Genomic DNA, 15,787 nt, shown 5'->3' with positions numbered 1-15,787 from the left:
CCTCCTCATAGGTCTTATGACTGCCAGATAGACCTGATACCTGGATCTACTCCTCCTTGTAGTAGAATTTATGCCCTCACCGAGCCTGAGAACCTTCACCTTCGACAATACCTGGATCAATACCTGGCAAATGGGTTTATTCGTCCTTCCAAGTCCCCTGCTTCTTCAGCTTTGTTCTTCGTTCCAAAAAAGGAAGGAGACCTTAGAACTTGTATAGATTATCGCTCCCTGAACCAGATCACCGTCAAGAATAGATATCCGTTACCTTTGATCCCTGAACTCCTGGACCAAGTCAGAAAAGCATGCATATATACAAAGCTGGATTTTAGAGGAGCCTACCACTTGGTACGAGTAAAAGAGGGCGATGAATGGAAGACGGCCTTCCGCACCAAATATGGGCTATTTGAATATCAGGTCATGCCCTTCGGACTTTGCAATGCCCCGGCCGCCTTTCAATATTTTATGAACGATGTCCTCAGAGAGCTCATAGATGTGTGTGTTGTTGTTTACATTGACGACATCCTCGTTTATTCTTCATCGGAATCTGAACATCGGAAACACGTGAAAATGGTCCTCGAAAGATTGCGTCAACACAAACTTTTCGCTAAGTTGGAAAAATGTGTTTTCAACGTGACTGAAGTTGAATTCTTGGGATTCATATTATCACCTAGCGGAGTGCGTATGGATTCAAAGAAGGTCGATGCAGTTCTCAAACGGCCATCACCATCCTCCGTAAAAGGTGTGCAAAGCATGTTAGGCTTCGCTAACTTTTACCGCAGGTTTATCCCCGAATTTTCTCGAATAGTCCAGCCCATCACTGCCTTGTTAAAGAAAAACAAACGTTTTGAATGGTCTACTGAGGCGGAACAAGCTTTCCAGGATTTGAAGACTAAATTTATCTCTGCACCAATCTTAAAACACCCTCGCCCCGAACTCCCCTACATCGTGGAAACTGATGCTTCAAGCATTGCCATGGGGGCAGTTCTATCACAAAAGGACCCGGTAACCAATCAGTTGCATCCCGTGGCATTTTGGTCCCGCAAATTCTCGCCTCCTGAAATCAATTACACGATTACTGACAAGGAACTTCTGGCTATCAAGTCTGCCTTTAAGGCTTGGCGGCATTATCTGCTGGGGGCCCGACACACCGTTACTGTGATTACGGATCACCGAAACCTGCAATATTTGAAAACCGCAAAAGCCCAATCCTCTAGACAACTCCGTTGGGCATTATTCTTTGCCGAGTTTGACTTCATAATTACCTATCGACCTGGTACAAAAAACGGTAAAGCTGATGCCCTTTCTCGGATGGGAGTGGAAGAACACTTGATCAACCCTAAACCTGTACCAATCATTCCCGAACAAAGAATTCTGGGTGTAATCACCACACAATCCATAGAGGAAGTTAAGGATAAAGCCAGGCAACTTGTAACTCCAGCAGACATACAGAATTGGCATCTGCAGGGAAAGGACTTTGCAGTAAAGGACAACTTATTGTATTTCCAAGAACGATTATACCTGCCCAGCACAGATTTACAGAAAAAAGTAATCTCTTGTTATCACGATTCTTTAATGGAAGGACATCCCGGTATGGCCAAGACCTCAGAAAAGATCAAGCGCTACTTCTGGTGGCCGTCTTGGAAAAAATATATCAGAGACTTTATAATGTCCTGTGGAGTATGCGCCCAAAACAAGAGTCAAAAGGAAAGACCAGCAGGCCTCTTACGCCCTATTGACATCCCACCTCGCCCTTGGCATACGCTTTCTATGGACTTCATCACCGATCTACCTCCATGCTCCGGATACAATACGATTCTAGTAATCGTGGACTTATTCTCCAAGATGGCGCATTTCATTCCGCTCAAAGGCTTGCCAACAGCAGCAACTCTGGCCCGAGAATTTCTCGAAAACATTGTCCGACTGCACGGTTTTCCTTCGGTTCTAATTTCGGATCGAGGTAGTCAATTTATTTCTCATTTTTGGCGAAGTTGCTGTCGGTCGGCTCAAATTGATGTGAGACTATCGACCAGTCACCACCCTCAGACCGACGGACAAACCGAGAGGACCAATCAAACTCTGGAACAGTATTTACGCTGCATGCTGCAACAAACTGAAAAAACTTGGAAAGACATCCTTTGGATAGCCGAATATGCCTACAATAACTCTGTCCGTTCGGGAACTGGGAAAACCCCGTTTTTTCTTTTATACGGCAGTCACCCTCGAACCTCGGAGTTGGATCCCCTCCAAGATCTTGAAACACCAGCAGTAGACTACCTGCATTCTACAATCACCCAAGCCTTTAAGGAAGCTGTTTCTCACCTTCAAAGGGCTAAAGAACAGTACAAGAAAGGAGCAGATCAACATCGGAAGGAAGCCCCTCAATAGCAAGTAGGGGATCAAGTCTGGTTATCCACCAAATATCTACCTCTAAAAGGGCCACCCACATTCAACCCAAGATACCTTGGTCCCTATTCCATCACTACCATAGTAAACCCAGTAGCGGTCAAGTTGGACTTGCCCCCGCACATGAAGATACATCCGGTCTTCCACGTCTCTCTATTAAAACCCGTGCAACCTCAAACCCGACTAACTAAATCTCCAAAACCCATCCTAGTTGATGGAGAACTCGAGATTGAAGTCAAAAGCATTCTGGACTCCAAGATCTCCAAATCTAAACTATTTTACCTAATTGACTGGAAAGGCTACGGCCCCCAAGAGAGATCCTGGGAACCTGCTGAATATGTCCACGCTACTCGCCTAATCAAAAGATTTCACCGAACATTTCCTGACAAGCCAAAACCCCCGGAGAAGCCCGGTTTGGGAGGGGCCTTGAGGGGGGGTACTGTCATGATCTCTGCTTCCAAAAGGTCAGGGTTTTCCCAACTCCCTTGGAAGCAGATCCATAACCCAGGTTCCGAGTGCCAACCAGTCCCAATTGGGACCTTTTGGACCCAGTCCTGGCGCCAGTGGCACCAGGCTCATAAATATGCCCAGTCCCAGCGCTGGAAGCGTCGGGCTCATAATGCTTGGGTGGACTTACCTGCAGCAGACCATGCTACTTACTTGCCTGCCAGTTGAGCCTCTGATCCTCTTCTGTTTGGAACTACTTTTCCTGTTGGGTGGGGCAGGAGCCACTCCCTAGGTTCAGAACACTGGAACTCTTCTGGAAAGCAGGAACTCTTTTCTTACCTAGGCGTGGCTGTGGAAGGAGACACCTAAGCACTACAGGAGGCTATTTAAACCACACCCGATGGATGAATCTTGCTTTGCGTTATTTTGCATCCTCTGCAGCAGAACGCTCATCGTGTCTTCTGCATCTGATCCTGGGCCTAAGGAAAAAGGCTTACCATCCTGAATACAGTCTTCAGCAACACCTATAAAGACAAGAAAGAACAGGTTAGCATTACGGTCTTCAGTGACAGCGCTTCACTTACCTGGTCCATCGGCTGTCACCAACGCCTCGCGCTGCATTCCGGCATCTGAAAGACAAAGGCTTACCTACACTGCGTGCGCTCCGGAGGTCTTCGCACTGCATTGCGGCATCTGAAAGACAAAAGCTTACCAACTCTTCGCACGCTCCGGAGGCCTTCGGCGCTGCATCCCGCATCTGAAAGACAAAACAAGGTGCGTTTAAAGACATTGGGGAACTTTAATACTCACGTGCCATTACTCCTTTCCACATCTAACCCAGTGGGTATTCCGGCACCCAGCAGCCGCTCCGAACTTGTACCTGCAAAATAAAAAGACAGTTAGAGCGCATCGTGAAGCAGGCAACAAGCGCTTACTTACGTGCTTCCAGGCGCTTCTATTCATCACACGGGCTCCATCTTCAACTCACTTCAGCCCGTCATCCGCCATCGCCGGAACCCTGCAAAACAAGAGACATCATTATTAAAGACTTTTAAAGACATTAGAATTACTCGAAACTTACCGTTCGTGCAGTAAACGACGGACAGCAGTCCTCTGAAGTCAAGAGGCCTGCTCCCCTTATCCAGTGAAGAAACTGGTTACAGCACCCTGCCCCGAGGCAGATGGAGAGCACGGCGTTCACTTACCTAAGGTGAGAGCGTTAACCTTTGGGGTTCTACAGGAGAAGAGAAAGGGAAGAAGAGAGAGACATTCAATAACCCAGTTCATTAATCCCATATTTTCTATCTGCAGACATCTTACCCTTCAAGTCAGACATACAGTGCACAGAGGTCCAACCCAAAGAGCCAGCCGTGTGTTACACATCACCTTTGAAGATACGGTATACGCCCAGTCAAGACCGGCGCCTCTACGGGAATCAGGTGAGCGTTACACACTGCTACAGCATCAGCAGCTCTGCAGGTAAGGCAGGAGCCCTCACCTCCGCGCCAAGATATTTCTGCATCTACGTTGCCCACATCACCCCGGCATCTGCCAAGCCTCTTGGGGTAAGAAGGGTAATTCCAATATCACCTGAGGGACCCTTGTCCTCATTATTGCACCTTATGACCCCATACACCCTGTGATCGGCCAGTTTCGCCATTTCCTCCGCCGTTTTACATGAGGAAAGCGTGCAAAATGGCATCCGCAACATTGTGTATATGTTGCTAGGAAACCATCTCACCACGGATTGGCTGAGTGTCTGCATTTACTCCGTACTACGAGACCGGAAGGCGTTAGCCGGCCTCTCCAGCTACGGCCAACCATACAAGGCCGTCGCCTGTACTTGCTTGTCCACAGATCAGCATCACTGCTACAGCATCAGCAGCTCTGCAGGTAAGGCAGGAGCCCTCACCTCCGCGCCAACATATTTCTGCATCTACGTTGCCGACATCACCCCGGCATCTGCCAAGCCTCTTGGGGTAAGAAGGGTAATTCCAGTATCACCTGAGGGACCCTTGTCCTCATTATTGCACCTTATGACCCCATACACCCTGTGATCGGCCAGTTTCGTCATTTCCTCCGCCTTTTTACATGAGGAGGGCATGCAAAATGGCATCCGCAACATTGTGTATATGTTGCTAGGAAACCATCTCACCACGGATTGGCTGAGTGTCTGCATTTACTCCGTACTACGAGACCGGAAGGCGTTAGCTGGCCTCTCCAGCTACGGCCAACCATATAAGGCTGTCGCCTGTCCTTGCCGAAGGAGCCGAGGGGCCAGCCCCTCTGCTCCCCACGCCTACCATATACAGGATAAGAAACTCCTTCAATGTGCCTGGTATACCGTCTGCACCATAAAATCGAAAACTTGAAAATCTGTTCTACTCTCTCGTAATCTCATGGCCATTTGCTCGCTGTTAGTCGGCTTGCTGAACGAGACAAAGAGCCTATCCCACAATTTATCGGTTGGTATTCCTTGTGCAGTCTTGCACGGACCTATCCCCTTCAGTCAAAAGGCCTCCAACTGTAACCGAACGATTGCACGCACGCTATATTGCATCACCATCTGTTCTCTGTTTTGCTACATGGTGTCTACTACCTTTGTCGTTGCAATCATTTACTTTTTACCCTATGTGCCGTCCCATATAACAGTAATGTTAGTAAATCTTGGTCACGGTTCTTTGAAACTTTCTCTGCTTACTTTCTTTCCACATCCTACGAGTTGGGACACTAGACGCTTCAGGCAAGCAGAATTATGACATGCCACACTCTACGTACACTGCCACCATAAAAGTGATTAGACGAGTGCGTCTCCCTTCTAAGGAACAATAACATTAAAGTCCTCTGTGCCTCACACATGAAGGGTAGGATTCCTTGGAATGATAGAAGCTTGCAGTACATCCAAAATATACCCTCCATGTTACTAATGATTACTGAGACCACTCCCGTGCTGCGTTCAACTTCTTTGAAAGCCCTCACCAAACAAACACCTTACCAGTTATTCTCTTTCCCCAGGTTGTAATTGTAATTGGTTATTTATAACGTGCTTAATAACCAGAGGTTTCTAAGCGTGGACCCGGTGATCAAACCTGTGTTGCTCCGTGTCGTCTTGCGTCCAAGGCAAGCACATTGCCCCTGAGCCATCCTCCCGAGGTTAATGCACTTAGTACAGTACAAACTAACTGTAAAGGAAACAGCACTCTATCCTCCGAAAACAGATGCACCTTGAAATGTTTCAGCACAAAGCACTGCTGTATCCGACCAGTGAGGGTACACACACACACACACACACACACACACACTTCTGCCAAGTAGAACTGACTATTCACTAACAATTACTCACATTGCCTGAGCCCTGTTGCTTAACGTACACCTGCTGTCTTTGGTATCAGGTTATATTATCCCCATCAATAATATCGCCATATATATGGTCGTGGGGTAAGGCCATAGGCGATATTATTAGTGGGGATAATTTATGCAGTTATTGGGACCGGAGGTTGCGGGGATGTCCCCCGCTCCATTAAAAAAAATTATGGGGGTTCCGGAGGTGTCCCCCGCAGGTTCCATGGCTTAATATCACTGCCAAAAATATGGCGATATTTTTGTATGGCAATATTGTTGCAGGGATATTAACACATGGAACCCTGTCTTTTGTGGAGTAAAAAGTGTAAGGGCCTATAATGGCAAAACCCCATTAAAAACTCTCTGTGAATTAGGCCCTAAATGTGAAAATGTGTGCATGGAAATGAGTGTGATAGAAGGACTAAGTAAACTGTGTGTAAAAACTGCACATTTTACCTTGAAAATGTACATGCACTTTACAGGGGATGTGTATTTTCCAAGAGAATCAAACACAGCTGGTATGGCAAAAAGCAAATGTTTTGATTGAATGGACTCAGGATTGTACCATTTTAAAGAAAAAATTACACCACAGCACTTAGACAAAACACACACCAGGTGTAACTGACTAGTGATTTGGAGGTGGGAGGGTTTATAGTTTTTCTTTTCTTCAATAATCCACTTATTTAGCAGATTAAAGACATGACAAATTATATCAGAAAAAGAGCTTCTTACACCCTCACCTGAACTGTAATGAGGGTTGTGACCCTCACAAACAAGCCTTGCAATGAAAGTCCCACTGTAAGAAGGATTTGACTCTTTTGAGTGGTAGAAACATACCCGCGTAACTTTAATAAAAGCAGACTTCTGTCCCCAGCTCGCCCCTCCCTCAAACACATCCAGCTATACTTTAATGATAACTGTGATGACAGTGCCTTCCAGAGAGAAGGAAAGGACCAGCAGCTCCCAGCATGTCTTTTTGCTGAGGTCTGTCACACTACTACAGCATGCACGTTCTTTGGCCCAATACAACTATAACATGAAGAAAGCTGCTTTTTACATCAATTACTACAGTGGTGTGCTTGTTAGCCAACAAGAGGGTTGATTTTTAAATGTTGCTATAACAGTGATTGAGGAACATGTAAATACATGCAACTACTGTCTGATTGGCTCATAAAGTCGTGGGCAGGCCTCACAAATTGCTGGGCAGGGCTTTATACTGCATGTATAAAAATAGGCTGTAGAGAGCCTCAACATTTAGTGGTAGGAGAAGGCCCCTTACGCAGCCATGCTGTCTAATCACCCACCATTTGCACCACCCGTTACCCACACACACGTATGCCTGCAGCAATCTAATGCTAATCATATTTAAATGCAGAAAGAAAATGCTTATCACAATGGGCAATATTCTGTGGAGTGGCTTGAAAATAAACAAAGAGTTTGAATCAGGCAATAGAATTAAACTGAAGGAAAACTGTCTGAGTAAGGTACAAGCTACAAACACCACTTAATTGCCTGCCAGACAAAAATGTTAATCCCCATACAGAGACAATACAAAACTTAAGAGGTCTTCTCCTACCATGAAAGGTCCATTAGTCCCCACCCAATGCTATTACAAATAAAATATGTGTGATGTGATAAGTAGTGTAATCAAGAGATATTAGGAAAGGAGTGAAACCAAAGGAGAGAGGCATGCTAATCACCACCCACATGTCTTTCCAGTCATTTACCTGTCTCACTCCTATTCACCAATTTCAGCCTCTTCCTCACACTAAATGCTCCACGAACGGACCTGACCATGGGAGCGATAAGACGCACTGAATCAAGGGATAGCCAGCCTAAAATAGTGCCAGAGTCACCGGCAGTAGTGGTTGCTGGGCAATCGAGACACTGAAGGCTGAAGAAAGGTATCACATGACCTGAGCCTTGAAGGCTGTGCCGTGACGTAGGCACGATGCAGTCTGGACCCCGGAAACATTTTGCAGGATGACAGAACAGTTGCAGGACACTCCACCAGTGCCTACCGTGATTGTAGGCAATGAAACAACCTCAGAAGCCGTGGCGCCCACCCGCACCACCTGGGATACAATCCCCAAGAGCTGACAGGTACGTGGAGCAGGTGGCACGGGTGGCAGACCTGGCTGAATGTAAGACTCTGCCCCCCTGGTTCTGGGGAGAGCTGGCTTCCAGGGAAATCAAAGATGAAACAACCAAACCAAGCGTGGTGCATGGACTTGGGATGAAGGTTCCCAGGTACGATCCACAGGGGCGTAAACTTCCCAGTCAATCAGATAATACAGACGACCCCTGTGGAAACGGGAATCACAAATGGACCACGTATTCAGGAGAACCATCAACGTCCACCGTAGCAGACCTGACAGGCAGGCACCCATAAGAAACAGGCATGAAATATTTCAACAGGGAGATGTGGAACAAGGGGTGTACACACCACATAACAGGCAGTTGAAGTTTGTGGGCCACTGACGATATCTTCTTCAGAACCATAAAAGGGCCCAAATACTTGGGAGCCAATTTGACAGGTAACTTCCGTAAGGGCAAGTTCCTTGATGCCAACCATACCAGGTCTCTTCTCTGGTATGATGTCTCCTGGCATCATCGTTTATCCACCTGCTGCTTAGCATAGGCCTTGGTGACCTGCAGTATGGAATCCGTGAGCAGATGTGTCTGCTGAGCGTGCCGTACCATAGAATCTGCTGAGGGCACCGAGCTATCCGTAATGGATTCCATGGGGGACGGACGGGGATCCTGACCAAAAGTGACAAAAAAGGGTGAATTACAGATTGATGAACGCCAAGACTTGTTGTAGGCGAATTCGTCCCGATGTAAACAAGAGGACCAATTATCCTGCGTTGCGTTGGTATTGGAACAGAGCTATTGCTCAAGCGTCTGATTGGTCCTCTCAGTCTGGCCATTAGTTTGGGGATGATAGCCAGAACTAAGCCCCCTTTGTATCTTCAGATGCTTGCAAAGCGGTGTTCAAAAACGAGCGATGAACTGTGACCCACGGTCTGAGATGATCTTGGAAGGTAAATCATGTAGACGGTAGATCTCGTGTAGGAACACATTGGCCATTTTTACTGCCATAAGCAGTCCCGTTAAGGGCACAAAGTGGGCTAATTTAGAGAAGCAATCGACTACCATTATGCAGGTATGGTTATCTGATTTTGGGAGTTCTACAATGAAATCTATAGCAATGGTGTGCCAGGGTCTGGGTGGTTTCTCGTGGGTTGCAGTCAGCAGATAGCTTTCTGGCGTGATGTTTTTGACTGAGCACACACTGGACAGGGCTCCACATATAGTGCAACCTGTCTGTTTAATACAGGCCACCAAAAGGTACGGGAGACCAATTCAATGGTGGTCTTGAGACCCTAGGTCCTGCCTGGGGTGTATTGTGGCACGCAAAAAGGATTTGTTTTCATAGTCCACGAGTGGGTATGTATAATCGCTTGAGGTAGAACACAGGTCATCATTGGAATGCACCTCCTGTTGGTTCAAAAAGGTTGGGTACTGCAGGGTCTATTGTAGTGGCAGAACGAACATGACCAAAAAAGGTTTGAACGATGCCCACAAAATGCTTATGGTGCAGAATGGTTGTGGGGTACTCTTCAGGAACCGCATTGGGGTCAAAAGATCTGGACAAGGCGTCAGCACGAATATTGGAGTAGCCAGGAATGTGAGTAAGGACAAAGTCATATTGCCAGCTGTTACAGCATGACAAGGATTGCAGATGTTGAAGGTTTTGGTGATCCGTACGGGTGGTCAAAGTGTGTTGTGCTCCTTTAATGTGTTGTGTCCATTGTTCAAAAGCCCCTCTGATGGCCAACAGCTCCTTCTTGATCACAGAATAGTTGACCCTTGGTAGGGGTTAATTTGCGAGAGAAGTAGGCAATGGGTTGTTCCACCAAGGACTGGACATCAGTTTGCAGTAATACGGCCCCAATCGCTCTGTCAGAAGTATCGGCTTCGATGAAGAAAGGGGCAGAATCATCAAGATGACCGAGTACAGGAGTAGACATAAAGGCTTTCTTCAATTTCTGGAAGGCCAGTTCGGCTGGCGGACCCTAGTGAAAAACTTGGCTGGTGCGTAGCACCTGAGTTATGTCCAAGGATAATTGAGCAAAGTCGGCTATGAAATCCCAGTAGCAGTTTGCAAAACCCAGAAAACGTTGTGCTGCCTTGCGGTTGTTAGGACTTTGCAAGTCCTTACTGGCTTGGATCTTGCTGTCATCCATCTGTATACCATGCTTATTTATGGTGTGTCCTAGGAGGTTGATTTTTAGCTGATGGAACATGCATTTGGAGGGTTTAGCATACAGACGATTGGACTCCAGGCGCTGTGGAACCTGAGCCACATGTTTCTGGTGTTCCTCGAGAGTGGGAGAAAAGATGAGATTATCATCGCGGTATATCCACATGGTTATTCCTATGAGGTCAGAGAAGATGTCCATAAACCTCTGGAAGTCCGAGGGCGCATTACAGAGCCCGAACAGTATCACTCAGTATTCAAAGTGGCTCTGGGGAGTTTTGAACGCTGTCTTTCATTTGTCCCCTCTCTTAATCCGGACCAGATGATAGGCACTCCGCAAATCCAGTTTTGTAAAGTAGCAGTCACACTTCATGGATTCTAGAATGTCTCAGATAAGAGGTAGGGAATACCGATCCTTCACAGTGATGCTGTTCAAATCTTGGTAGTCTACAGAGGGCCTCAAGTTCTCTTATTTCTTGGGTACGAAGAACAGGGATTGCCTTCCGCTGACCGAGAAGGCCCAATATACCCTTTTTGGAGAGAATCCTTCAAATATTGCTGGAGTTCCAGCCGTTCATGCAGCGATAAGGAGTACATTCTTCCATGAGGGATGTCCTTGTCGAGTAGGAGGGTAATGGTGCAGTCAAACGGCCGATGCGGAGGAAAGGGGATGTCTTTGGGTTCGGTGAAGACTCTCTTGGACCCTGAATATACCGCAGGGACTCAGTGAATGGGGCAAGTGTTGGGTATGGTTTTGGTAGAATCAAGGAACATGGAGAACAAACATGTATCTCCGGTCTGCTTAACACAACACTGGGTGGTGCACATATCAGATCCAAATATTATGGTTTGTTAGGCCCAGTTGATATATGGATTATGCTCAGTGGTTGAAGTGTATGAAAAGAAGTAGTGGAACTATGTTCCCTGCTGGCCTGCCCCGCTCCCCACAAACCCCATCGCAACGCCCCCTCCCACACACAATGCAAACCCCCAAACAAGTGCACCTGCTCTTTAAAGTAACATTCAGTGCAGTGCAAGCTTCAACTCCTTCCTACTCATTCTTACACTTTTATTTCAAAACAAAACCATTCCAGAATGGTTTCTTTTTTTTTAAATAAAAGTATGAACAGTAAAATAATGTAATTTAAAAAAAGTATAGGGGCACCGCTCCCAACCGCTCCCGCCCACTTCGACCACTGATTATGCTAAGCTAACCAGGGGAGACCAAGGACCAGTGGGTATCACCGGGTTTGCAGGACGTCAAAAGAGATCTGTCCCTGGTGCTGGTTATTCGTACATCAACGGGCACTGAGTGATGGGTAACCGGAACTGAGGAGATCAAGGACCCATCAATTAGGGCAACCGCCTATGGACATGCCTTCTCTATCAATGGCATATCATGCAGGGTTGCAAATGCCAGGTCAATGTAGTTACCGGTGGCTCCTGAGTCCAACAAGCTCGTGGTAGTGATCGTTTGGTGTGTCTCAGCATTGAACAGTTGGATTTCCAGAACTAGGAGACAAAATGTAGACATTAGCCCCTGGTTGACATCGGGAAGGGATGAGGAACTAGATGGGCTTGCTGTTGTCTTCCCTTCAGACAGCAAGCTGACTCCTTTTCTGCCGCCCTGGTAGGATGTATCGGACAGGATCCTAAAAAGTGCCTTGACCCACCACAGTATAAGCACAGTTGGTTTGTTCTTCTTTTCTTTTCCTCCTCAGTAAAGGGACCCGCGCATCCTGGATCAATGATCCTTTCCCTTTCTTCTTGGAGGCACCGGTTCGCAAGTCATCCAGGATGAATCGGGGTCTATGCAGGCAGGAGACCCAGCCCCCTTCTGTCCCAAGCTGTTTCCTCCACACCACAGGCTGAGCTGCTTCCGAGAATTAACGTAGGGCAAAGGCAGCGGAACCACAGGGGTCCGACTGGACCAGGAAGTGCTGTTGATGATGATGATCGGACAGAGGAGCCACACACTGACAGACAAGAAAGGCACTGAGAAGAAAAAGGAATAGGAACCAAACAGGAGGAAAGGCAGAAAGGAAGGAACAAAGAGGGATGAAGCAAACAGGGCAGGAAGAGAGCGTTTGATAGATAGCAGAAAGCTGAATCAGGACCAGGCTGGCTGACAACAGAGTGAGGAGAAAGATCTCAAGACCATGGAGAGACACAGGAGCGGACCTGACCATGGGAGCGATAAGACACACTGAATCGAGGGATAGCTAGCCTTAAATAGTGCCTGAGTCACCAGCAGCAGTGGTTGCCAGGCAACTGAGACGCTGCAGACTGGGAAAACGGTCACGTGACCAGAGCCTTGAAGGCTGTGCCGTGATGTAGGCACGACGTGGACCACAGAAACATCCGACAGGATGACAGAACACTTGTGGGACACTCCACTGTTGCCTTCCATGATTGTAGGCAAATTACCCCAGAAGCTGTGGCAGCCCGCCTGCACCACCTGGGATACAATCGGCAAGAGCTGACAGGTACGTGGTGCAGGCAGCGCGGGTGGCAGGTGCAGCGGTTGTAGCTGAATGTAATGAAGTGAGTTTCAGTCGCTGCTTTTGCCACCACCTTCATTCCCCCTCCTACCCCTGCAAATGACTCTCTCATTGACACAGCTCTCGCTAACCTTCACCTCTCCATCTCCAAAACCCTTGACACCTTTGCCCCTATTTTAGGATACGCATGAAGCCTGCCTCCAAGTGCAACAACTGGTATGATTCCAATCTAGCCTTACTGAAACGAAAGTGCAGAGCTGCAGAATGGAAGTGGCAGACTTAAAGCACATCCATTGACAAACTGGCCTGCCGCCTGCTCCAAAGGCAATACCATCTCTCCATCTGCCCCAAGAAGATGGCCCATATCCAAGCTTGCATCTCTAGGGCCACCAACAACACGGCTGAACTGTTCAAAATCTGTAAGGAACTTACCAATCCTACTGCAGTTACCAATTCTCTTCTTCCATCCCAGGCCCTCTGTCCTGCACTTGCCTCCCATTTCACAACTAAAACACAGGACATCCTGTCCTCACACTCCTCTATTGCCCTCCATGCTCCCCCACCTATTCTTAAGCCTCCCTGGGCCCCCTCTCTCCCTCCCCTATACTCTCATCCTTCTTGCCCATAGCACCAGATGAGGTCTCTAAAGTTGTCCTTTCTATGAAAGCCTCCTGCCAAAAAGGTGCTCCGATGCGCCTCTAGAACTCTCAAGGACAATATCTCATCTCTCGCACCTGCCTTGGCTGACATCTGTAATAATTCCTTTGCCAGTGGCTCCTTCCCACTACCCCTCAAGAACTCCCTTGTGCACCCTCCCTAAAAAAGCCATCTGCCGACCCTGTCTGCGTCGCTCACTATCTCCACTACCCACTTCCTGGGAAAACCCAGAAATTGGTCATCTCCAAATTGATCCACCAGACTGACTATGTTGGCTGCCTCCATGAACAACAGTCTGGATTCAAAGCATCCAGAGGCACAGAAACTGCTCTCCTGAACACCCGTGAAGACCTGCTTTCAAAACTTGATTCCAACTCTCCCACCGTTCTCATTCTCCTCGATCTTTTCTGTGTCTTTGACACAGTTATACATTCCATCCTCATTAAACGGCTTTGTGATACCCATGGCATCTCTGACCTGGCACTGGATTGGCTGACTTCCTTTGTATCTAATCGACCTTCCCAGGTACAACTGGGCCCTTTCCTCTCCTCAACCTCACTTTCTACCAGCAGCATTCACCCAGGCTCTATCCTATCGCTGTGGCTCTTCAACATCTACCTTGCCCCTCTGGCTCACTTGATCTCCTCCTTCTGTCTTCACTTCCAGTGTTATGTTGATGACACACAGCTCTCCTTCAAGCGTCTGTCCACTGTCTCCTCTTCTTCCATCTCATTCCTGACTGTCTGACTGCTATTCAGGCATGGTGCACGGCTAACAATCTCTGTGATAATGCCAGTAAGACTGAGATCCTTCTTGTGGGGACCCTTGCTCTGTGTTTCCCTCCCACTCTCAAGCCACCCTCTTTCTCCCCTCACATCAAGGGCCTTGCCAAGAAAGCCCACTTTCAGCTTCACCTCCTCAGAGGCATTCTTCCCTTCCTCACCTTCCACAGAAACTCAATGGGCCTCATTACGACCCAGGCGTTAAGGGTTAACGCCGTCGTTAACCCTTAACGCCTATTCTGATTTTAACGGCTGCTTTTAGCAGCCGTTAAAATCCATGGCGCTAACCTGCCATGATGCTAATTACGCCACCGTAATTTACGGTGGCGTAATTAGTGCCTTCCCCACTCCCATTATGCCCTATGGGGCAAAAATGGGAATGGGGAAGGGAAAATGGGAAATGGGGATTTACTGCCCCACTCACCTTGGAATGGGGTGGTAAATCCGCCATCCACCATGGTGTAAACATAGTTTACACCATGGTGGTAAAGTTGGCGCAATTAGCGCCTGGGTTGTAATGACCCCCAATGTCTCTAGAGCTCTGGTCCTCTCTAGGCTTGATTACTGCAACAGCCTCTTCCTCAATCTGCTTCATTCCTCCCTTCGCCCCCTTCAACTAATCCAGCATAGGACTGCAAGACTTATCATTGGCCTCAAGCCCAGGGGCCACATCTCTCCATCCCTAAAATCGCTCCACTGGCTCCCGGTGGTTGCAAGGATCAAATACAAGACCCTCTGCATCATCCACAGTGCTTTCTGGGGCCATGGACCCCACTATATCCAACACTCTCTCCCCAAATACCTCTCTTGTAGAGCCCTTTGTTCCTCTAGGTCCAACTCTCTGCAGATCCAATGCTTTTCCAAGCAGAGAGTGGGGGGATAGATATCTCTCTTTGGCAGCTGCTGTCTGCTGGAATGCCTCCCCGTCCCTCTCAGACTTGAGGTGAGCCTCCTCAAATTCCAGAAACTTCTCAAGACCCTGCTTTTCTCTACTTCATTCCCTTTTGACGTCCCTTGCTAATGTCCCCACCTGCCGTTGCAACTTGTGGCCTGACCCCTTATGAGTCTTACAAGTTCCAGGCTCTCCTTGACCAGTCTATACCAGCACTCTCCCAAACCAACACTGCTCTTCTGGGCCCCCTTCTCTGGCTAGCCTGGTGGGTTAGGTTTCCCGCTGGAGCCCACCCCGTCCCCGCACTTAGACAGTGGTCCACTCTAGGCATCCCCTGGCACTTACCCCCCTTGGGCTACCCTCGGCACTTGCCTAGCCCTTGCCTCCCCTGCATTGTATGCAGGTCCCCCCACCATACCTTTTGCACTTCTCGTTACTGCACACGGTCCGAATGTCACAAGGCCTAGTAGGACCATTATTGTTATTATTTCCCTTGGCA

This window comes from Ambystoma mexicanum, chromosome 9 (genome assembly GCF_040938575.1).
Source record: "Ambystoma mexicanum isolate Mex_15411 chromosome 9, UKY_AmexF1_1, whole genome shotgun sequence".
NCBI classification, from domain to species: domain Eukaryota; kingdom Metazoa; phylum Chordata; class Amphibia; order Caudata; family Ambystomatidae; genus Ambystoma; species Ambystoma mexicanum.
The sequence above is the reverse complement of the archived record's forward strand: the minus strand, read 5'-3'. Positions refer to the sequence as shown.